Below are 26,002 nucleotides of genomic sequence, written 5' to 3'. Positions count from 1 at the left end.
GGGCCATAACTTCTTCGTTATAACTCATATTTCGGCGTTCTTTATATGTACGGAACCCTTGAGACATATTCTACAACTTGATTATGATAATTTATTCGAAATAATATTTTGTTGAAAAGTCGCTTTTGACCCCTTCTATCTCTAAATTGACTAGCCCGGATCTATGGGCATTACATTGAATGTTATTGTTTTGCATTTATTTAATGAAATCTTGTTTCTACGAAATTTTTAATTCTTTTTTTGAATATAGATTGCTGAAACAAGTAGACTATATGTTGAAGAGAAAGAAGAGGAGGTGAAATTATATGAGAAATCTATTGAAGAGCTGGATTGTATGGTGACTGTCCTTGAAAACCACATTAGCTTTTTTTCAATTGGAATTTAGCATTATATTGTAAAACTTTATGTGAATTTTCAATTTTTGTTGTATATTTAAGGTTGACATGGTTAAAGGAGATGTTGAAAGGCAACGATTGCAAAAGGAAGAGCTACAACTGGAGTTTGATGCTTTTAAACAACAAATCAACCAAGTCAAAACTAGTGATTCAGACATGAAAATGTTTGATAACTATAACTCATTAAAGTAGTATATTGTATTTTTTTCATACATGACTCTTTATTCTACAGAGCTTTGAATGAAAAAGAGAAAAGTCTTCAAGAGTCCCTTCAGCGGGTTGAACTTCTTGAAAAAGAGATTGCCAACAAGGATTAAAAGGTGCAAGTTCTTCTCATTTTTCTTTTATCTGATTAAACCCATATGTAAATTTACTAATTTAACCTGCATTTACTTCTTTTTTTTTTTAAATTTTTTTCTCAGATTGTCCAACAGAAAGTTCACATTTCCGAGCTTAATCTACATGTTGAAGCTCAAGCTAGAGAGTACACTCAAAAGTTAAACAATAGTTAGACTTTTTTATTATATATATATATATATATATATATATATAATTCTTTGACTAAGTTCTTGATTTTTTTTTACAATATTAACTTCAAAAAACAATTTAAAGCATTGGAGGCAATGGCTGTCGCTGACCAAGTCAAATCAGATGTTTCTGCTTCCCACATCTCAAATTCACCATCAAAGAAACTAGAAAGGAATGGATCAAGAACAAGATGATCTGGTTCCCCTTTCAAATGCATAGGAATAGGATTAGCACAACAAATGAAGTTTGAGAGATGAAGATCTTACTACTGCAAGAAAGTGAATTAAAGAGCTTGAAGCATTGGCTTCAAGTCGCCAAAAACAGGAATAAATTTCAAATTATTTTATATATATAATTTCTCTTTTTCTAAAAGAATATCATTTCTTACATGAATTTTTATTTTCAGATATTTGCATTGAATGCAAAATTAGCTATGTCGGGGAGCATGACTCATGATGTCTTATTGTTGGGCATAAATGTACCACCCCGTTTACTAAATAAATAAATTAATTAATGATTTTATAGTAGCCCTAAAATCAATAATTATATAAAAAGATGTTGGGTTTTGGGAGCCAAATGTTACAATTTTAGAAGTCCAGGGTTGAAGTGTAAGTTTTGGATTAGATTCGTGAATATTTATGAAGGCATGGACTAATTAGCGAATTATTAGGACTCAATTTGAAGAGATTTTGGAAGCTTGGGGACTGAATGGTAACATATGGACTTCATTTGAGAACAATTTGTAGAAGAGGGGTTGTTTAGTAAAATTCGGACTTAATGTGCAAAGGATTTCATGGGGTAGGGTTTAAATGGTAAATTATAGACTTCTTTTGGAAAGATTTTATGGAGGAGGGACTGGAAGCGTCATTATGGCAATGATGTGTTAAGGGACGGGCTATTTAACCGATAACATCTTAAGTCCAATCCCTAACCCTAAAAATATGAGCAGCCATCACCTTCCCCCTAATGGGTTATATACAAACAATCCTATGTGTGCATGCAACCCTAGATTCGGATCTATGTTTTTGCTATTAGTCATACAACATTATGAACACAAAAAGAAACCTAGCATGCTCCTAGTATTTTCAAAAATCATATAGAAGAATAGAATACATACCTCTTGTTGTTATGCAGTAATAACAACTTGTTTCTTGAATCTCTTTATCTTTGAAAGCAAGTACCACAAATGTAGTACCTCTAATGGCTCATAGATACAAGAGCAAATGAAGAAGCAAGAGAGAGATAGGGGAGAGGACAAATTCGGCTCTAGGAACTATAGGGATCAAGTGGCCTTATCGCTTGAATTCATCCACCCTATCATCTACGGCTTCCTTTCCCAACTTTGTAACTATGACATAATTATAGTTCAGCCCCCTAGTTCAATTAACTTCTTTTGATCACAAAATTAATTCTTGACCAATGTTAATTAAACAAATATGATATCTCTTCTAATATATTATTCTTATAATATATCAATAAACCATAATAACCTCTTTCTCTATTATTCCTCCAGTCAAGTTGCTTTGGTGAAGGCAACCCAAAAGGATCATGCACAATCGGGTCAAGAACTTACCAAATATTGTTATGGGCTTAGACACTATTCCAGTAGTCTCCCACTTGGATAAGTCTAGTAACTATAAATGCAAGTACAATCTGATTAGCAATGTAGCTCTCAAAGATGTTGTCGAACTCTGATCTTATCAGTAACCTGTCCTTTAGATAAGGGATCGTAGAATCCTCTGTTCTAGATATCGTGTGGACAATCACATGGAACATAGTCATACTTATTGCCCAACAATTTGTTTCTCGATCTCAGATTCGTTTGACATAGAAATTAATTGAACACATCAATTGAGTCTTGACCAGGCCCAACACATAATTCAAACCAAATAATCGAGGGGCCGTGATATCACTTTTACCCTCTTAGGATAAAAGGAACAGATAAACTTCGACTTATATGCAGTTACTATTTACTAATCAAATCATACACAACAATGTGTTTTATAACATCAAGTTACTGATGCATTTACGCATTATCAATGCATAAACAATTAGCAAACAATAAACCATATATCTAGGTTTTAAGACCATATGATATTATCGTCTTGCAATCACTTGTGATGAATTCCATGAAGTGATTTTAGCAAGCGTGGGTTTATTCCAATGCTCAAATTTCATTCATAAGCACTCATGAACGTTGAAACAAACTTTTGATATGTCTAATACTCTTTAGACAATCTACACATTAATTCATTACAGTCTTCATTCATATCTATTTCCAACATATGAACGACTGTGGACCGTTTGAATAAATATATTATTCAAGAAGTCAAAACATGCAAAATGAAACAATAGGTAAAAAATTATCATAAGACAGTAATTTTACTAATAAATAATACTCATTTACTTAATCATCAAATTTCAATTACATTTATCTATTACACGTTTCCAAATAATCTAATCTAAACTAATATCGTCCTTCAGCACAATGCTCTTAGCGTGTTGCAAGTGTTTAACCCTACACAATCCCTTCGTAAGAGGATTTGTTGGGTTATCGTCTGACGATTCCCTCTTCACAACGAGGAGTCCTTCTTCTACCCGATATCAAATAAAGTGATATTTTCTATCGATATGTCGAGATCTACCATGATCCATTGGTTCCTTGGTCAAGGCAACCACTCCTTCGTTATCACAGAAAATTTCCACAGGCTTTTGTATGGTTGGCACAACTCCAAGGTCTCTAATGAAGTTCTTCAACCATATGGCCTCCTTTGACGCTTTGCTTGCTGCAATGTACTCTGATTCGCACGTTGAATTAGCTACGGTCTCTTGCTTGGAACTTTTTCAATCCACTGCTCCTCCATTAAGGGTAAAGACCCAGCCCGATAGCGAACGGTAGTTTTCCCTATCGATCTGAAAACTGGCGTCACTGTACCCTAGCACCTTTAAGTCATCACTCCCACCTAGGACTAGAAACCATTCATTAGTCCTTCGAATATACTTAAGAATATTATTGACTGCGGTCCAATGTGATTTTATAGGGTTCCCGTGATATATGTTGACCATGCTCAAAGAGAAGGCCACATCAGGGCGAGTACAAGTCATAGCATACATGATTGAGCCAACTGTGGAAGCATAGGGTACTCAGCTCATCTCTGCTATCTCGACTTCGGTACTGACTTTGAGTCTTACTCAACTTGGCATTACTTTGGATTGGTAACTCCCATTTCTTGGAATTCTCCATACTAAAACATTTTAGTACCTTGTCCATGTAAGTATTATGACTAAGTCATATTAGTCTTTTACTCCTGTTTCTCACTATCCTTATTCCCAAAATATAGGCAGCCTCTCTAAGGTTCTTTAGAGCGAAGCACTTCCCAAGCCAGGACTTAACTGCCTGCAGTGTCGGGACGTCGTTTCCTATGAGTAGTATGTCATCGTCATATATACATGATTCATCCTCACTTCGCAGAACACCAAACTCTTTGACTTTCTCATCGAAACAAAGATTCCATCTGCGAGACGCTTGCTTAAGTCTATAAATGGACTTCTTAAGCTTACACACTCTATTGGGATGCTTCACATTGATAAAACCCTCTAGTTGGGCCATGTAAACATCCTCAGCCAACTTCCCATTAAGGAAAGCGGTTTTGACATCCATTTGCCATATTTCATAACCATGAAATGCAACAATGGTCAACATTACCCTAATAGACTTTATCTTCGCAACTGGTGAGAAGGTCTCATCATAGTCAACTCCGGGAGTTTGAGTAAAGCCATTCACAACCAATCGTGACTTATAAGTGTGCACATTCCCATCCATGTCGGTCTTCTTCTTGAAGATCCATTTGCACCCGACCATCTTATGACCTGGTACATGATCAACCAAGCTCCAAACTTGGTTATCATACATGGACTGAATCTTGATGTCCATTGCCTCTTTCCACTTTATAGACTCCGGGCCTCCCATAGCTTCCTTGTAGCTGTTAGGTTTGTCCAAATTTATTAGTGTACTATCACTAATATACGTATCACCATCGCTTGTTATATGAAAACCATACAACACGGGTGGAACACTAACTCTATTAGAACGTTTAAGAGGTAATGATTCATCAATCGGTTCAACCGAAGTTTCCTCCTTGGGTTGAATGCCAGCGTTAGAGGTTCCTTCATTGCTCGACTCTTGAATCTCCTCAAGATCGATTTGCCTCCCACTATCCCCTTGGCTTATCAGTTCTTGCTCTCAGAGAACCCCTCTCCTCGCAACGAAGACAACATTGTCACTCGGTTTATAGAAGAGATATCTAAAGGACTTTTGCGGGTAGCCAATGAAAATACACCACTCACTACGAGGTTTGAGCTTGTCGTGATCCTCTCATCTTCCGAAATCCTCGCAAGCCCAAACCTTGATATTTTATAATGAGGGAGCCTTCCCTATCCACATCTCGTGAGGTGTTTTGGCAAGCTTCTTCGTAGGGACTAAGTTAAGGATATGGGTGGCAGTCTCTAAGGCATATCCCCAGAATGAGATACGTAGTGAAGCATGACTCATCATGGAACGAACCATGTCTAGCAAGGTTTGATTACGCCTCTCAGCCACACCATTCAACTACGGTGTCCTAGGTGGAATTAATTGCAAAACTATTCCGTATTCCCTGAGGTAGTCGTGGAATTCAAGACTTATGTACTCTCCACCTCGATCGGATCGAAGCATCTTGATTTTCCTGCCCAACTGATTCTCCACTTCCTGTTTAAACTCTTTGAACGTTTCAAAGGTTTCTTACTTGTGCTTGATTAAGTAGATATACCCATATTTTCTATAATCGTCGGTGAAAGTCACATAGAAATGGTTCGCATCCCTTGTGGTGGATCTAAAGGGCCCACACACATCGGTGTGTATGAGATCCAATAAAGCCTCACCCCTTTCACAAGTGCCACGGAAGGGTGACTTGGTCATCTTTCCAAGTAAACAAGACTCGCACACGTCATCGTCTATAAGGTCGAATGACTCCAACACTCCATCCTATTGGAGTTGGGCTATGCGTTTCTTGTTGACATGTCTAAGACGACAATGCCATAAGCATGGTTTTTCCATACTATTGGAAGAACTGACACATAACACATCATTTCCTAAGTTATCTACAACCATCACAGTCTCATATATTCCAATACAAGGCAATGCTTCAAAATATAAAACACTATTAACATAAGCATAAATAGAACCCTTTTCATTATCAAATGAATATCTAAAACCTTGTCTATATAAACCATGAAATGAAATGATGTTTCGTGCCATATCTGGTGAATAGCAACAATTGTTTAAATCTAAACCTAATCCATTACTAAGCATTAAGGAATAAACTCCAATCTTGGTGACAGACGACGATCTTCAGTTTCCCATGATTAGATTTATTCTTCCATGCTCCACATCCCTATTTCTTCTTAGTCACTGCAAATCAAAACATATGTGAAAACCACATCCTGTATCAAGAACCCAAGAAATAGCATGCGATGAATCATTAGATTTAATAGTGTAAATACCTGCGAAGGATGGCTTGATCTTCCCATCCTTGATAGCTTGCAGATATTCTGGGCAGCTTCTCTTCCAATGACTTATCTTGTGGCAGTGGTGGCACTTTGCCTCCTTGGGGTTAGAGTTATGTTTAGCAGAACCAACTTTGGTTCCACTAGAAGAGGTACCATCTTGGGACATTCCCTTGTGGTGGCCCTTTAAGGGAGCCTTCCTCTTCTTACCATTCCTTAACCCTATTGCAAAGATAGGGGCAACAGTAGGAGTAGGAGTTAGTGCAACAGACTTATCCTTGAGATTGGTCTTAGTAGTCCTTAGCAAGCCTTGAAGCTTGCTCAAGGTGTCCTCTTCCTTGTTCATGTGGTAGGTCATGCAGAACTGGTTGTAGCAAGGAGGCAAGGAGTGAAGGATGATGTCGATTGCCAACTCTTCATCGAAGTTAACATTTAACTTCAGCAGGCGATCAACATATCTCTGCATCTTTTGCAGATGAGCGGTAAGGAACTCTCCATTACCTATTTTGGCAGTGATCATTGAAGTGATGATCTCGTACCTTTCTTGCCTAGCGCTTTGGTGGTACCGGTCCAGTAAGTCTTGATGCATTTCATAGGGATACATGTCCTCATAGGACTTTTGGATTTCAGCAGTCATGGTCGCTAGCATGATGCAATGGACTTATGCGGCATCACGCTCGTGGGTCTCAAAGGCAATGATCTCTTCGGGGGAGGCAGTGTTTAAATCTAACATGAAAATAATTTGAAGGTAAGTGAATGACGATTCACTAATTCTCCACCATGAAAAACGAAAAAGAGATAAAGTTTTAAATGTATTGAAAACTCCTAGATTCTATTGAGATTCATTGAACTTTTCAATGGCATCTTTAAATCTCGATATGCCTCTCTAGTTTGTGACTGGGATGCCGAGGATCACAAAGCAGGTGTGAATAACCATGAAAATGTACATGGTGTCCACATTGTTACACTCACCTATTCGATGTGTTGGTTAGCCACACACGCTCCATTGAATTATGACAAACAATGAGTCACCCTTTGCCACCTTTTCTTAAAGCCCAATTAGTGTGTCGGTTAACCACATACGCTCCACTAACGTCTTAGCAAGGGTACAAAGTGTAATTTCATGGAATTACATCAATTCACTTTTTCCTAAAGTAACTAAGATTGAGAATTGTTGGAAAAACATTTAGTTACTTTTATAATTCATTATACTTTTAATAAGTAAATGTTTGCCCTATCCTACCCAATCGGCTAACGACCCTCCACCAATCAAGGAAGCGGTGGGAGAGAGTGGACACCCATTAAATGACCATTTTATAGGTCATAACCTTATACCCCCCCCCCTCTTTTATAGATCGGCTTCGTGAATGAGACCTACTAACGGTAAGACTAACATTTTAAGTTATACACATATACATATTAATCTTGTAATATTATAATAGTATAGGGTGTATTTTAAACATTTCAAAATACTAGGGTTTCAATCAAATTTAAAATTTCTAAAATTTAAAACCTTTTAATTTAAAATTTTAAATATTAAAACATTGATTTAATAATTATCCCAAAATTAACAATTAATTTGAATTATCAAATCTTGAAGGATTATCTATTAAATTAAACAATGAATTTAACCTAATCCCTTAAATCCCCTAAACTTAGAAAATTGGGATGGGATAATTCAAAAAATATTTAATTACTATATTAAACAGTTAAAGGAATAATTACAAGATATGGTATTATCCAAATCCCTAAAATTAAGGAGTCTTATCTTGGGGAGGAGGCAATTTCGAAAAACCTAGGGTTGGATAACCCTAAAATTCAAAATCTTTGAGGCTAAAGAAAGGGTTTGGGAAACCCAATCAAAATTTCAAAATCTAAGGTTTATGAACCCTAATTTCGAAAATCAAGCCTTTAGGGTTTATTGGCTATAAACCCTAATATGTCAAATTCATACTTTTGTATAAAATCTAATTGAAAACAAAACCAAAATGCTCTGATACCACTGATGGGTTATATACAAACAATCCTATGTGTGCATGCAACCATAGATTCGGATATATGTTTTCGCTATTAGTCATACAACAATATGAACACAAAAAGAAACCTAGCATGCTCCTAGTATTTTCGAAAATCACATAGAAGAATAGAATACATACCTCTTGTTGTATGTAGTAATAACAACTTGTTTCTTGAATCTCTTTATCTTTGAAAGCAAGTACCACAAATATAGTACCTCTAATGGCTCACAGACACCAAGAGCAAACGAAGAAGCAAGAGAGAGATAAGGGAGAGGAGAAATTCAGCTCTAGGAAATCTAGGGATCAAGTGGCCGAATTTACAATGCCAAAGGGTCCTTTATATAGGTGTAGGAATTAGGGTTTCAGTCATTATCCTTATCTAGTTACTTGGCCACCAAGCAGCCTATAAGATAATTCTAGAAGCTTTATCAGGGACGAATTCTAAGGCCTTATCCATTGAATTCATCCACCCTATCATCTAGGGCTTCGTTGCCCAACTTTGTAACTATCACAAAATTACAATTCAGTCCCCTTAGTTCAATTAACTTCTTTTGATCACAAAATTAATTCTTAATTAATTCTTGACCAATGTTAATTAAAAAAATATGATATCTTTTATAATATATTATTCTTATAATACATCAATAAACCATAATAACCTATTTCTCTATTATTCCTCCAGTCAAGTTGCTTTGGTGAAGGCAACCCAAAAGGACCATGCACAATCGGGTCAAGTACTTACAAAATATGGTTACGGGCTTAGACACTAATCCAACACCCCCCCCCCCTTATGTCTCCCACCGGCCGCCACCTCCTTCCTCACTTCCGGTAGCCGCCACCATCAAAGAAGCCCTCCTCAGCCACACTTTTTTGGCAACACCGAGTCCGAAAGCCTAGTCCGCCTGCTGCCTCATCAACAAACATCATCGTTCTACCCATTCACCACCGCTAACTACCACCATTGTGTTGCTATGTCGCCGTCAGCCACCAAGTCGACGGCTGAACGTTGCTGTTTTGCATCGTATCCCTCGAGTATCGACGTGTTGTTGAGCTGAAGAGAAAGAAAGACCACTGCCACCACCGTGAGGTGGTGGATATCATCAAAAATCACCACCGTTAACTTCTGCTACCATCGTTATGCACCACCAAGCGGTGGTTACGTCGAGATTCCGAGCAAAGTCTTATCGGGTGTGTTGTTGCTTAGCGGGGAACCGAAAGAAGCCATCGCCATCACCGAGAGGTGGTGGTTGCCATCCCAAATCCTTTGTTGTCGCCGCCATGAGCCACCAGGTGGGTGGCTGGAGCGTGTACTACTAATTGAAGTATGTATTGCGTGTGTTTCGTCTAGCCAGAAAATTGAGGATAGCCACCGCCACCACCGTGAGGTGGTAACTGCCACCATGTACCATTGTGTGAGTGTGTTTAGTTTAGTGTATGTGTGTGTTTAATTGGTTTTTTTGTGTTGTATATTTTAACTAGAGCTAGAATATAAAATAAAATTCAAAACCACCACCGTAGGGTAGTGGCTGCCGCCACCAATCGTCGTGTCGGGTGGCGGTGTGCTTGTTGTGTTTGATTCGTTTGGGATGCTTGGACAAATGGACTGAAACCCTAGTGGGCCCAATGAAACCCTAATGGGCTGAATAATGCCCTGATTGACCAAAAAGCCCAAACGTGTAACTAATGGGCCTAGTGAAAACCTAATGGGCCTCATGAACCCTAATGGATCTAAGGAATTGACTTTTTGGGCCATTGGAATGGAATTGTAAACTCCACCAAATCACACCATATGATTTATCTAGTAGAGTGATGGACTTAATGGATTAAGTCCTTATTGGGTTAAATGAAAAACACTTAACCCTAATTGTCATTTTATGTGAAACCCTAATTTCACTTGGGCTTGAGTTAGCCCTTTCCATTGGGATTTGGTAATTGGGTTATTAATGAGCCATCCATGAATAACCATATGGACTAGAATATGTTGATGGGCTTTAGAGTAAAGCCCGTATGAGGTTTTGGGCCTAATTTGGAAAATTGAGCCATAGTTTGGGCCTTTATGATTATGATTAGGCCATTAGAAATGCCAAATGTTTGGAATGGACTAAATGGTTTGGCTTTGAATAATACCATGCAAAGGTTTGGACCCAATTTGGAAAATTAGGCCATATGTTGGGCTTTTATTCCTAGATTGACTTTTGGGCCATTGGAGTGGGCCTTGGGCTTGAATCAAGCCAAGATGGGGTAATGTAGCCTATTATTCCAAGAACTTTTGGTTATGTGTTGGGACCCAATTATTAATTGGGTGATGTTTTGATATTGGCAGTTCGGGAATCTGTCAGCCAGCAGTTGGGGTTGTGTTTGCGGGACTTCAGCAGTGTGAGGTGAGTTACCTTCGAGTAGAAGTGGGTCGAAAGCACCAATGTCGGTCCACTAGTAGTTGATTATAGTTGAGATGATTATCTTTGTGATAATTGTATGGTTTGCTACTACCTGATATGTTTATGTGCGAGCATGATATGTTATATGTGATAGTGGTAGTAGGAAGGGAATAGTCCCCAAGTTCGGTTGTTAGGACCGAATGGTAGGTCCGACACCCCATATATGTCTTACAGTTGTTTATGCTATGTTTGTGTGGTAGTAATAAGGGGTGAAATAGTCCACAATAGTCGGTTGAGATAAACCGACGGGTAAGTCAAGCACCCCAGAATGGCTTGATCTGGGTAAGTCAAGCACCCCATAATGGCTTGACATGGGTAGGTCAGGCACCACAGAATTGCCTGGCAATATGTTTATGTTATGTTCTTATGTGGTAGTGGTAGGGATGAAATAGTCCCTAGTAGTCGGTTGAGATAGACTGATGGGTAAGTTAAGCCCCCCAGAATGGCTTGACCTCGGTAAGTCACCCTAGAACGGCTTGACATGGCTAGGTTAGGCACCCCATAATTGCGTAACAGTATGTTATCGTATGGTGTGTGGTATGATAGGGAAACCCACTAAGCTTTGTGCTTATGATTTTCAGTTTTGGTTCCAGGTACTTCGTTTCTAAAGGAAATTAAGGAGTCGGCTTGTTCGCAGCTTATCACACTATGTATTCCGCACATGTGATCTTTAGGATTACACTCTGATATTATTTCATGATAACAATTAAAACTTTGGTTTTGACATGATATGATATTATGGATGTTTTTATATTGTCGGTTTTATGTAATAACTTAATTAAAAATGAAATTTTTGGTCTTAAATTTTGAGATGTTACAATAAAGATGGATATGTCAACTTATTCGGTAAAAAACTGTTATAAATTTTGTTTCTTGTATTGATTCTAATGTGTTTTCTAAAGTTTGCAGGTTGATTTTTTTTAATCTTTAATCATCAATCTCTTGGTCTAATGTGTTTGTTTTAATGGCAGTCGTTGTTTGAAGGCAGCTAAATTGAGGAAATAACTGAAAAGGCTCGAATTCATAATGTTGAAGTACATTTCCAGGTAATGTAAACAATTTCATCTTGTGGGACCTGATAAAATGTTACTATATAATACTATATAAAAATTATGTATGTTTCTTTTTGCATGAAGAGGAGGTTATTAAGCTAAAGGAGCAACTGATTAAGTTAGTTTTGGAGCGAAAAAGGTAAACAAATAAGCATCGAAGTTTTAATTTTAGACTTTAAGTAGTGTTTGGTATGGAGCAAAATGTATGCTGCTTTGTATTTGATTATTTTCATCATGGGTTTTATAACAGGTTTCATGTTTGAATAAATGTGGACAAGACTTAATCTGCTACGCTTTTGGACTAAATTAGCATTTTTCATAGCTAGTCAACTTGTTATATCTTATGTTGATCTGATCAAATTAGTTAATAACATATTTATACAACAACTGTATCAAGTAGCTAAACTTGACTGTGTGATTAATAAAAACTTTTTTTTGTTTCAGCTAATGCTCAAGTCATTACTTGCCATCCACGCCCGGTGGACAGCAGCCCAATACACCAGGTGGCAAACTTATGATATGGAGGACTTTTTTTACATGATATCTGAAATAAGAAGGTGCCCCTTAATAGCAATGTAGTATTAGGTTATATAGTTAGGGAAAACCTCTTAATAACAATGTACAATTAGATCCCCTTCATATTAATGAATTACAATTTTTTGACATGATGTTATTGGATGAAAATGATTTTTTTTGGCATATATTTGTTTCAATATTTTTGTATTATGTGTAAATGAGTATCGTAAAGGCACTTCATATATGCATATCGTATATGGTTGCTGAAGTTTATGACACGCAAATGTGTGTCATCTTCATTTATGATAGGAGCATTAATGATACGCAATGTGTGTCCTAAAAGCGCGTCATAAGGTTACGACACACAAATGTGTGTCATTTTCCTTTATGAAATGGCCTTCCTTGACACGCAATGTGTGTCGTAAATGCGCGTTGTAAGTTTACGACACGCAAAAGCATGTTGTTTTCCTTTATGATCGGGCCTTCCTTGACATGCATTATGTACCCATTTATGAAACGCAATGCGTGTCATTAAAGTTTATTTTTCTAGTAGTGATGGATGGTTCGAGTTGCAAAGGAAGAACATGATGGAATCATGGAAAAAATATAAGATATATATATATATATATACACACACATATATATATATATATATATATATATATATAGAGAGAGAGAGAGAGAGAGCAAGAGAGAGAGAAAGAGAGAGAGAAAGAATGAGAAAGAGGGGGTGGGGGTGTTGTGACCTATTTTTTTAAATTACAAAAATATTGCTATTATTATAAAAAATATAAAAACAAATTAAAATAGAAAATAGTCCTTTAAAGTTTTCCAGGAGCCAAATCCACAAAAAGTTTAAGCTTTTGGACTACCAAACTGAAAAACTTTTTGGATTTTATCCATAGTTTTTAGGAAACTATAGGGAACAAGATTGTAGTTTAATCTTAGTTTTATTATCATATATAAATCTAAGACTAATCTTCATAAATTGCCCAATTGGTTTCATAGAATATCAAGTTTAGTCCCTAGTTTTTTTCAATCTCATGGAAGGTTCTTGTGATTTCAGTTTCTATTGTGGTTGGTTTCTCGTCCATACAAAAAGACTTTTATACTCTTTTTAATTTATTTTACATTTTCTTTAATTAAAATTATTTAAAAGAAAAGTAAATAACACCCTTACCCCAGTGATAGATTTCTGCCTTGGCAAGTGTTCTTATCCGTTCACTATTACATACCAAAATCATAACAATTTTTTTTCATTTTTAATTAAAAGGAAATCATTGTTTTCAATCAAACCCAAGTTATAAGAACCCAAGATCAAGTATAAATGTTCCAAAGTTAATGTATCACAATCATCTCCAAAACATATCACCGAAGGAGATGTACGATCATGCCTTTGTTTTTCCCCCGATCATCTAAAGTACTTGAAACATGAAACTTAAACTATAAGCCAAATATTAGTGAGTTTCCCCTAAAATACCACACACAACCAATATAGATAACAACATGCATATATGAGCCTTCAACCTGATTGTACCGCCTCCTATCTGGACCGCTCTCTAGGCCTTCGGCGTGACTGGACCACCTCGTAGGCCTGCAGTCTATCCGGATCGCCCTGGCTATCTTGGCCTTAAGCATAAAACGGGACCGCCCTAACCTAACAAACCATATCCTATCGACGTGTACAATAAAAATCAATAGCCAATAATATTGGTGATCATACAGATCTAACAATCTAACACATACTCAGTGAACACAGGTAATCATACAGATCTACCAATCTAACACATAATTAGCATAACATCAATCCAATTTACCAGGATACATAATCCAGTGGGCTGATATTGGTGCTTTTGACCCGCAAGTACAATGAGGAAAACTCATCTCACAGTGTGAAAAGATAGTGGAAAATAATGTTCCTCCAAATGCCAACTCCACAAGTCACCTAAACAACAAACATTGACCTAAACTCAAATTACAGATCAAAATACCCAAAATGCTCCTAAGTTAAAATTGGTTAAATTTAACGGTCAAGGTCAAAGTCAACTCTAACTAGTCGCTACGTCGTAGTTGAAAAAACACACGGGTCTCGACCCAGTCGCCACGCCGTAGCAACCTAAGTCGCGCCGTGGGGATTAGTCTAGACAACTTAAACCATTAAGTCATTTTCCCCAAACTTCAAGAGCTCCAAAGCTCATATCTGGTCCTTCTCATGGTCTTAATAGATAAATTTTCCTATTTGATTCCTCAAGACCCCTCAATAAGTCAATATCTCAAACCCTAACTCCTAAGGATAACTTAATGCATCAAGACTCTCATTAAGAACACAATCCTTAGAGTTGCGTCTCCAAAGTTTCTAGAATGAATTCATACTCCTAATAAAGCTTAAAAATTATGGCTTATGGAAATGCATGTCCAATGCATGTCCTTTCCATTTTAGGTCAAAATATGACCATAAGGACTTAAACTTGAATACAAGATCAAAAACTCAATAGATTCTCAGATCTGGAACACATGATACTAGAATGATCCTCTAAGTCCATAAAGTTGCCAACTTTATGAGGTACACCTATCCAAATTCTCATACTACGAAGATTTCGGGACAAAAGAACTAGATCTAAGGATGAATAGCATAAAATTTGAATCATGGGGACTTACAAAGGTCCAGAAACATGAACAAGGTCGGTGAGGAGATTTGATTGTTGGAACCAAGCTCAAAGATGCCCTCTATTTCTTCAAATGACACCAAAACACACAAGAACTTCAAAAGTTAGAAATGTAGGCTAGGGTTTCCTTTTGGAGGCTATGAGAGAGAGAGAGAGAGGGAGAGAGAGAGAGAGAGAGAGTTAATGAGGCTGATGGTAGGAAACCTTGGCCATCACATTCCTTAAATAGGGCCTCCAACCCCATATTAGGGTTTTTCATTAAAGAACAACCACGTCTTGGTGATTTATGCCACGCTGTGGCACTGACTTAAGGCCATGTGGACTCTTGCATTGGCCACGTCGTGGGACTTGATCACCACATCGTGGCCACTATATGTCAAACTCTTGATTAATTTATTTGAATCACATAAAAGAAACATACCTGAAACTTGGCATTACAAACCCAAGTAATAAAAACCCAATTGTAATACCCATAAAAATCATGCCAATTTAAAACTTTTTAAAGCATTCAAAAACCAATAATTATTACAAATTTGTTTTCAAAATGGTTTCATGTCAAAGCATCCCAGAATCAAATCATAAAAATATAAGGAGGTGCACGATCACGCCTTCGCCTTCCCACGATCATCAGAAGTACTTGAAACAAAATCAACAAATGTAAGCCCGAAGTTTAGTGAGTTCCCCCAAAATACCAACGCCATACAATCATAATCATATCATATGAACAAACAACATGCATAATGATCCATTAGCCTGACTGGACCACCTCGCAGGGCCATCAGTCTATCTAGATCGCTCTCCGAGCCATCGATATGTTTGGACCGCCTCTCAAGGCCTTCAGCCTATCCGGACCGCTCGTTGGGCCTTTGACATGACTAGTACGCCCTAACCGGGTCTGCAATCTATGCGGTCTGCCCTGGTTATGTTGGCCTTCAGCACAAAGTAGGCCCGCTTCAACCCAACCCTCAAATCAAACAATCATGTGCACTAAATATCATACGCTAGCATATATAACAGTGAAACTGGTCTAACAGATCACTAATCATAGCATCATCCTATATATCAGGATACCGACCTAACAGGTACTAACATAGCATCATCATATATACCAGGATACCGACCTAACAGATCACTAGCATAACATCATCCTATATACCAGGATATCGACCTAACTGGTCACTAGCATAGCAACATGCAATAAACCTGGATGCAAATTCGAAAAGGGTCGGCATTGGTGCCTTAAACCTTGTTGATATAGTAAGAAGAACTCACCTCACAAGTAGCTCGGGATGATAAATTTAAAACTCCCCAAATACAGCTCCAAACTCAATCACCTACATCCACCAATGCTCTACTTTCATAAATTCCTAAATTACTAAAATACCCCAAGGAGTCAAACTGGTCAACCCTTGGTCATAGTCAAAGTCAACGGTCAAGGTCAACACTCCATGTTAACCAAACTCATCGAGTGCAGTCTTCAGACTCGCCGAGTTCTTTCCGATCTCAGAAAGTTGTGAATTCATCAGTCAACTCACTAGTTTTTAGACACCTCGTCTAGTCCATGTGATGTCCAAAATGTCGGGGAAAACCCTAGCTAACTCATCGAGTCATCTCACTGACTCATCGAGTCCATGTAGAAACCAACACGACAATCTTCATCCGACTCTTCGAGTTTACCATGCAACTCATTTAGTCCCTTCATGTAACGCCCACAGATTCGGGCTAGTCAATTTAGAGATAAAAAGTGTCGGAAACGACTTTTTGATGGAAGATTATTTAGAATGAATATCTTAACCAAGTTATAGTATATGTTACAAGGGTTCCGAACATATAAAGAACGCCGAAATCCGAGTTATAACGAAGAAGTTGTGGTCCGTCGAAGTTTTACAGCAAAACTAGCACGACACCACGTAACATAAAAAGTGAATTTTTGATAAACTACTTTTTAGCCTTAGAGATCTAAATTAAAGTTGGGTATACGTTAAAACAAGAGCATGCGAAAAAAGAACGCCCAAATCTGACTTCGTATAAGGATGTTATGATTTTTCTAAGATTTGGCATAGCAGTGCACATCCCAGAATTCGAATTTTAGACAGAACCATTTTTGGACAACGCAACCTAAATGAGAATTGAAGATCTCATTAATAGAAGCTCAACGATAAAAAGACAAACAAAAATGGAGTCCGTATGTAGAAATTATGAATTTTACGCAGTCATTTAAAAGTATAATCTTCTCATACTGTTAAATTTAAAATCGGTCGAAAATTAGCCAATGGGGTCAACATGAAAGTTGTAGATTTTGTCTTTACCTACGTGTGGATATAAATAATGTAAAAAACGGAGTTCGTATACGAAATTTATGAATTTTTAAAGATTGGTTGTTTTACCTGCGTTTGGCGCCACGTGTCAGCACCAGGCTTCGCCTTGGGGCCTACGCAAGTTTTACGGCGTGAGAGCAAAAACTCACGACGTGAGAGGCCCCAGAAGGCCTGTAAATAGAGGCGTAAATCACCCATTTTATTCACACCTTTCATCCTATTTCTCTCCCATTACCCCTAAGTCATTTCTTCCTTTCCCTAGCACTTCCTAAGTGCTAGAGGCGAGTCCCGCAGTGTCGGAAGGATCCGAGAAGAAGAGCTTTCGGCTTAGAAGTTCTGCCCCTGCAGAGCCCGACTCCTAGCCAAACCCTCGGTAAGTGATTTATGCTTACCCTAATTTAAGTATAACTTATTTTTAAGTTCATTATCGTTATTATGAACCTATAAACAAGATTTATCAGTGATACCAAGTCATTATACTGATTGATCTACTTACGAGGATGATGTCTACACTGTGATTTAGTGAGGTGTTTAAAGTGGGATTTCCAAACAGTATACTTCGTATACCAAACGGACCCTACCTCCGATATGATCCTACCTGGTTGTTCCTTACTTAATAGATCATGAAGTAGACTCTGAGTTAATGACGAATCTAGACTAATAATTAGTTACAATAAATATTAGACTAAAAAATATAGTGGTAATAACACTAGGTTTCGTCGTAGGAAATCATATTGTTAAGAAGCGAAGCGCTGCTCGAATTTCGAGTCGTCACTTTCACAAGTGAGTGCATAGTCCCTTTCATGAACATTATTCTAATACAAGTATTGATTGAAGTATTAAATATACATTTATGTGCAAGTTATTTGATGTTGCCTGAAATACGTGTTCAAGAACATACCTGATTATATATGATGATTTAGGATAAAGAGTAAACCTAAATTAATTATAGGGAATATTGGGTAGATCTTCTTATGAGTACGAGTGAGTTATACACAAAGAATAGAACTTTAAAATATGTCATTGATCCGGGAGCATGGATTAAACATAGTCATTGTCCATAGTCCGAGAGTATGGATTGGACATAGTCAATTGTCATTAATCCGAGAGTATGGATTAAGACATAGTTAGTTATCATTAATCCAGGAGTATGGATTAAGACATAGTCAGTTGTACTTAGTCCGGGAGTATGGATAAGACATAGTTATTTGACATTAATCTGAGAGTATGGATTTAGACCTTTGTCCCTAGTCCGAGAGTATGGAATGGGCACAGTTATTGATCTGAGAGCATGTGGATTAGATTCGGGTGTATGGATTAAGTAAAGAGATAAATTTTAAGGTCCGAGAGTATGGATAGTGTCGTTGTGAGGATCAACGGGGTGGGGGTAGGAGTTTCTTATATATATGGTGAAATTGTATATTTTGTGAGTTCTCAATTATATATATGATATAACATTGTGGGATTGAAACCCTATGTACTCACCAAGTTTCCCAACCTGACCCACTCAGTTTATTTGTATCATAGGTGTCGATACGAAGCTACATTACACTGAGAGACTAAGGAGATGTAGATCACTAGTGTAAATGAATGTAAGGTCTGCTTATACTTATGTTTCTGTATTTACGATGACATCCCAACGTTTTAAAAAGGAATAAAATACATTTCTTCTGAAATGTTTTGATAATATATTTAACATGTTTTTCTAGGAACAAATTCTGCAACATATTTCTTTAAAAGATACTCTGATTTTTAAAATAAAGCATAAACAAATCGGTCTTTTCTGACCGTGAAAATGAGGATGTTATAGTTGGTTTCAGAGCATTAGTTTAAGCGAACTAGGAATAATGATTTATTTTGTAGGCTTAAACTTAGAATGCTAAGTGATGATTGTGTTGAGTGTGTCTAATATATTTTAAGAAGTGCACCTAAATAGACACAAGCACTAGCTTAATTAGGGAAGATGCCTAAAATGCTTTTATGTGTTAAATGATTTGTGATGCTTTATGTTATCGTTTAATCGGATATATGGTCTGTTGTCGAACGGATCTGGAAATTTTATGTGTTTAGATTTCTAAACGTTTAATTACGGTATTAGCACTAGCATATAACTTTTCATAGTAATTAGTAGGATTACACATTTAAACCTTCTCTATCTATATTCTCATTTCGATACACCAAACTTCTGCTTTGGTGTATAGAATGTCATGATAAGGACTCATTGCAGACTGAGCAAATCGAGGAAATGAGAAGGCTTACGATAGTGAATGATACATATCGGAAGATTTCGTAAGAGTAATATATTGCCTTTAGAATGCATCTAACAAACAATATGTCTAGTACGGGAGAAGTACACTTTCGATTAGTAGAAAGAAAGATTTTTTGTATAATCCATAAAGTTATTCCATCGTCTGACATTTCCATCACTAACCGAGTTGAAGCGGAATTGATGATCGAAGATACGCATGGAAGAAGTCCTAGTAGAGTCTAGGAAAAATTATATGATTGTTTGGACAACAAATTGCTCACCCTCCCAAAAACCTCCATCTCTTTATTCTATCGTTTATTCCTTTATTTTTCTTCATTCAAAGTTCATTCTGAAACAAACCTTAAACAAATTTGAAAAAAGAAACAAGATAGTTGAAGGAGGAAAAGGATGAATTTGGCGAAAGATGTGGTAGGGTTTTGATGTTGGTGAGAACCTGAGAGACTCATCCAAAATTAAAACTATAGGAGAAGAAGATACGCGAAAATGAGTTGATGGTTCAACGAAAAGAGGATGTGGAAAAGGGCGGTGGCGATGGGTTGTTATTCTTCAATCGGTAACAAGAGAGAGAGAGAGAGAGAGAGAGAGAGAGAGAGAGAGATGGTGAATGAAGAAAACATATATGTGGTTGAGATTTTAATTTTGTCTTTTTCAATTAAAAGTAAACAAAAGGTAAAGGTAAAAGCATTTTAAAAGGATATAAAAATCATTTTATATGGGTGCAGGACCAACCATAATAGAAACTGAAACTACATGAACTTTAAATAAAACCGAAAAAATGTAACTAAACTTGATATTGTGAAAAACTATAAAGAACATTTTTGAAGATTTTTCTAAATCTAATTACTTAAGGTGAGTTTTGTTTTCTTATAACTATTTCTCATTTGGTGACCTAGATGTTTATATGGCAAATTATCTAACAATCATCAACTCACTTAGATGTTTATATGGCAAATTATCTAACAATCATCAACTCACTTGTACTGTATCTTTTATGTTTAATATTTGAACTTATATATTTTGAAAGTAATTCATTTTGAAAGAAATTCCCACTTGCATCACAATTCTTTTCTCCATTCATTTTCTCTATATTTAGTTTTATTAAAAAAAAAATCTAAATAATAAAACTATTTTAATTATTAAAAATTAGAAAATATGTCGAAAAACCTCATTATTTTGAAAAATTTTTGATAACCAAAACCACACCGGTTTCTGTAGTATTATTTAAAAAATTGCTTTCATTCCTCAAAATAAAATATACTTATTAAACATATAACAAAATACTAGATGAGTACCCGTGCAAAACGGCAACGATAAATAACTCTTTTTGTGATTAGTTTCTTACGAAGAAATAATTATAAAATTTTATTATTAGTTATTAAATAAAAAAATTATCACTTTTAAATAAAATATTTATTTTTAAAACTTATATTTATATTGTCTATATATAAATTCCTTCATATATATGTGAGTTCAATATTTTGAAATTATTATTTTCCAACATATTGAATTATTAATAATATTTTGATTTATGTCTTGATATTGTTTTGCTAATATTAATGATTTATTTATGCTAATCAAATTTGTATAAAAAGATTTATAAATTATATCTCTTAAAATTCAAAATATGATAAATATGTTATATATATATATATATATATATATATATATATATATATATATATATATATATATATATATATATATATATATATATAATATTGATATAAATAAAAGCATCCACAATACATAGATTAACAGGAGAGTTGAATGAGAAGTTATTATGAGATGTCATATTGACATTCAATGTATATGGAGTTCCGTAGTCATTGACCTCTTCAATGGGAAAAAAGAAATCTTTTAACTATTAAATATATATTTCATTGAACACTATTAAGTTCAATGCATTGTAGAAAAATTAATATAGACTTGCATGATGGGTGAATCCATTAAACTCTAAGAAGTTTAATGTTTGTAGATGCCCTAATGACTTATATTTATTTGATCGTAAATTATTAGAGATTTTCCATTAATTGTAATAACAATTTTATGCAACATCCAAAATCGTGTTTTCCTGCAGCCATGAGGAGAGATGCCTCTGTTGCAGATTATTAACGAGGTCGACTTCAGGACCATCTCATAGGCCATTCGTCGAACAGCTTCTGTGCACCACCATTAAAGCTTCAATATTTATTATTACAGTTACAACTCATGACAATCAAACAAAACAGATTCAAATTTTAAGTCCAAAATTATATCAAAACTGTAGATTCTCATTCATCATCAAAAAATTCTCCAATCAAATAAACAAATTCAAAACTTACGCGTGTCTACGAACGTAATCATATGCATCTAATATGTATCATGATCAAGGATCCTAGAATTACTCCTAACAGAAATATTAAAGAAGCACCAAACCTAACATATTGGAAAGCAATAGGAGAAGAGAACCCGTGTGGTGGCTGCCATTGTTGCTCCCACGGCCGTAAGCCGGAGTATGTTTAGCAGCTGCTGTTTGCACCGGTGTAAAACCGCCTCCGCTACCATGACCTCGTCCAACGCCACCAAAACCTCGTCCTCTGCCACCACCACCACCACCACCAATTCCTCCGCGCCTATCGACATAAACCAAGCCTGATTTATCCGCGGATGCATGATGATCATTAATAAAGTAAAGCACTAACAAAATCAACATCATCTGCTTCGTTGTGGACTTTGCAATCTTCATATTCATTGTTCTTTTGAAAGTGCAATGACTTGAAAATAAAAGCAAAGATTTTGAGATTCAGTAAACAGGGCATGCAGGAATTGGATATATAATAAGGAAGGAAGGAATCATGATAGAGATATTAGTAATTTTGGGGTCTTCCATCTTTTTTTAAAACAAGATCTTCTATATCTTTCTGTTTTTCTCCCTCCCGAGCATAGTCGTCTCATCTTCTTGACAAGTTCCATGCTTTTGAGTTTTGAGAGAGGAAACAGATTTATCTCTGTTTCTGGACCTACGAAATAGGAGCCCATAATAGAGCTTGTTAATGTTGAGTGTCCACAATTAGCTGAGCCAAAATTACTTAACAGCCCAATGCAGTTACCCGGATCCATTGGAAGATCCATATTACCACAGGGACACCAAGGTCGTTGTTATCTCCCATGGGAGTAGAGATGCAAGTTGGGGGGCTTGGAATCTTGGATTGTTCTCAAAATAGTCTGGTGTATTTTCGTATCTGTCATTTTTTCGGATTTTTTTTTTTTTTTTTGGTTTTGGTTTTGAGTTTTTTCGTTAACAAATATATTATTAATATCAAAATAATATATTAAAATGTAATAAAACTATTCACTAAAATTTAATTAAAAAAGAAGGAAAAAAGTTGAGTAATGTGATTAAAATATGTGTAATTAACACAAATATTATGTGTATATAAACTTTTGCTTCTAGACATTTTTGAGACCGGTCTCGATTAGTCTTGTATCGGTCTAGTATTTTTAGACTATTTGGACCAGTCTCGGGTAGTCTCAAGTTGGTCTAGTCTTTCTTCAATCCAATTTCATTTTAAACCGATCCAATCTTAGCTTTTTTCATGATTGGTTTGAGATCGGTCTCTTTGCTCATGTCTAATTTGGAGTTGATCCGTACGCAACAATTTTTTCTCATACACAACAATTTATGCTTTAGAATATTGTACAATATACAATAGTACAATCTTCCAAACATAACTTGTTGTGTACCGATCCACAACAATTTATTTCCATATACAATAATTTATATTTTAGATAGTTATAACAAAGTTGTCAAGATTGAGATCTTATCTAAATTTGTTTTACATTTTGCAAAATCATAATCATAAGATTGTATAAATATCGCAAGATCCTTACCAAAATGGACTATTCTACAAATTTGTTGGCAAGGTCCTCTTTGTGTATAACAACATTGATTAAGATATCAATGGTAAAATCAATTTTAACTTCTTAATCATAAACCATAGTTCTTGTTGTTGCAAACCACAAAAATTAGGAACAAAACATCTTAAACGGAAAAAATAAACACGATCACCACAACCATATTTTAACTCCTACTATGATTCTTTCTCGTATCTTATCTTTATGACATCAAGCTAGTCAGAAATACCTCAGTCTTCTTAATCTCAGGGACCTTATATAACTCTTGGAATTCGATCTTAAATAGTCATTTTGACATCCCTTTCAACTTACAAAGCACCAAGGATCCCCCTTACCCTAATATGAGATTCTTATCCATCAACTTATATTTTCACAGCCTGGCTAATCATATACTAACCTTTAGTCTTGATATAGATCCTTCCGGCATCTAGAATTTTCTCCAAGACTCTAAACCCTACCTTAACTTTTTAAAAGTATGTTGCTAAGAAATAGTTAAGTACAAGTACCTTATTTTACTTATAAATTACTTTTTGTTTACGTTTCTTAGTTAAAATTGATTGCTCATAAGAGGTTGGACTAGCAAATTCGAAAAGAGTTTTTGTTTAATAAAAGTTTCATAAATAAATGTCGAGGAAGTTATAAATATTTGAGAAACCATCAAATTTAGTATGTGTTTGTCAAAAAAATTAAGGTTCAAATCCCTAAATTTCCAATTTTGCAAGATCATCCTTATGGGTATTTTTTGTTAGAGTTTTGGTCTCTCTCCAAAGTAAAGTTATTATATTTTAGTCACTGTCCAAAATAGAATTTCTCCTTTACCCTTAATTTTTTGAATTTCTATTTGTCTTAAATATACAATTCATAAATTAAACAGAAAATAGGATCACACCCCAATCTATTTTCAATTTCTTCAAGTTGCAAAAAATAAAAATAATAAATAATATAAAATGTAAAGAGCTTTGGTTTATTTTATTTTTTTCAACTTCCACATGTTATAACACATTTTTATTTCATTTTTTTTTGCCTAGATTTTAAATTTTGTTAAGAATTTGATAGAAACTTAAAATTTTTCACAAATCCAAACTTTTTTTTTCTTTTTCTTTTTTTTTTTTTTTACAAATCCATCAAAACCTTTTTTTTTACAAACCTACTTTTTTACAACATTTTTAAATTTTCTAAAAGTAAATTTTACAATTTTTTACACAACTTTACAACTTTAAATTTCTACAAATATGATTCAAACTTTATAATATTTGAAAACTTTCTTTCACAAAGTTTCAATTTTACTTCAAATCTTTTTTCACTACATTTGGTACAATATTCTATGAGTTCTTTTAATTAACTTTTCTATAACTTTTTTAAAATCAAAGTATTTCTAAACATTCTAAAAAGTTGTATAAAAAAATGTAAAAAATTGTAAAATGTATGAACTAAAAAACATCGTAATCATGACCTTTAATTATATTTGAGTTGATTATTTTGATCCGTTTAGAACGAGGTTAGTAAATTAATCATAAAAAAATTGTATGTGAATGTGAAAAAAATGTTATAAAACAAGTTTAAGGTGTTATAAAAACGTTGAAATTAAAAAAAAAAAAAAAATCCATAAGCTTTAATTGCAAAACCATGTAAAAATAATCTTTTTTTTTAAGGCTGTAAAAGTCGAATTCATTAATTTTTTTTCTTCTTTTTTTAGTTGTAAAAAAATTATAAGACCATAATTATAATAAAATTTAAAGTTTGGATAAAATAAAATTTAAAACCTAATCAAACTTATTATATTGGAAATAACCCGTCATATTTCCCATTTATATTATATCTGGTATCATGGATTTGAAAATGCAAAATCAGAATTCCTTACATTCTCATAGGCGATTCATCGAACACCTTCGGTGCACCATTAAAGCTTCAAGAATCAAGATTCATAACTACGATTACAACTCACAATCAAATAAACAGATTCAAAATTCAAATCAAGAATTATATCAAAACTGTAGATTCTCATTCACCAACAAAATTTTTAACCAAGCTAATGAATACTATTTACGGTTGTCTACAAACGTAATCAATGTATCAAGAATCATGATCAAGAATCCCAATACAAATTTAGGAGAAACAGAAAAGAATCACCAAACCTAACATAGTGGAAAGCAATAGGAGATAAGAACCTCCACTGCCGCCTCTGCTTCCACCAGTACCACCTTCTTCTTCGTCTTCTTCACCACCATAACCACGTCCTTTGCCACCATAACCTCGTCCCCCGCCACCATAACCACGTCCTTTGCCACCGCCACCATAACCACGTCCTCCTCCTCCGCCAAAACTTCCTCCACCTCCACCTCCACCTCCGCGCCTATCGACAAA

Source organism: Lactuca saligna, chromosome 1, assembly GCF_052625555.1.
Source record: "Lactuca saligna cultivar CGN05327 chromosome 1, ASM5262555v1, whole genome shotgun sequence".
In the NCBI taxonomy this organism is placed as follows: Eukaryota; Viridiplantae; Streptophyta; class Magnoliopsida; order Asterales; family Asteraceae; genus Lactuca; species Lactuca saligna.
This window is presented reverse-complemented; position numbering follows the sequence as displayed.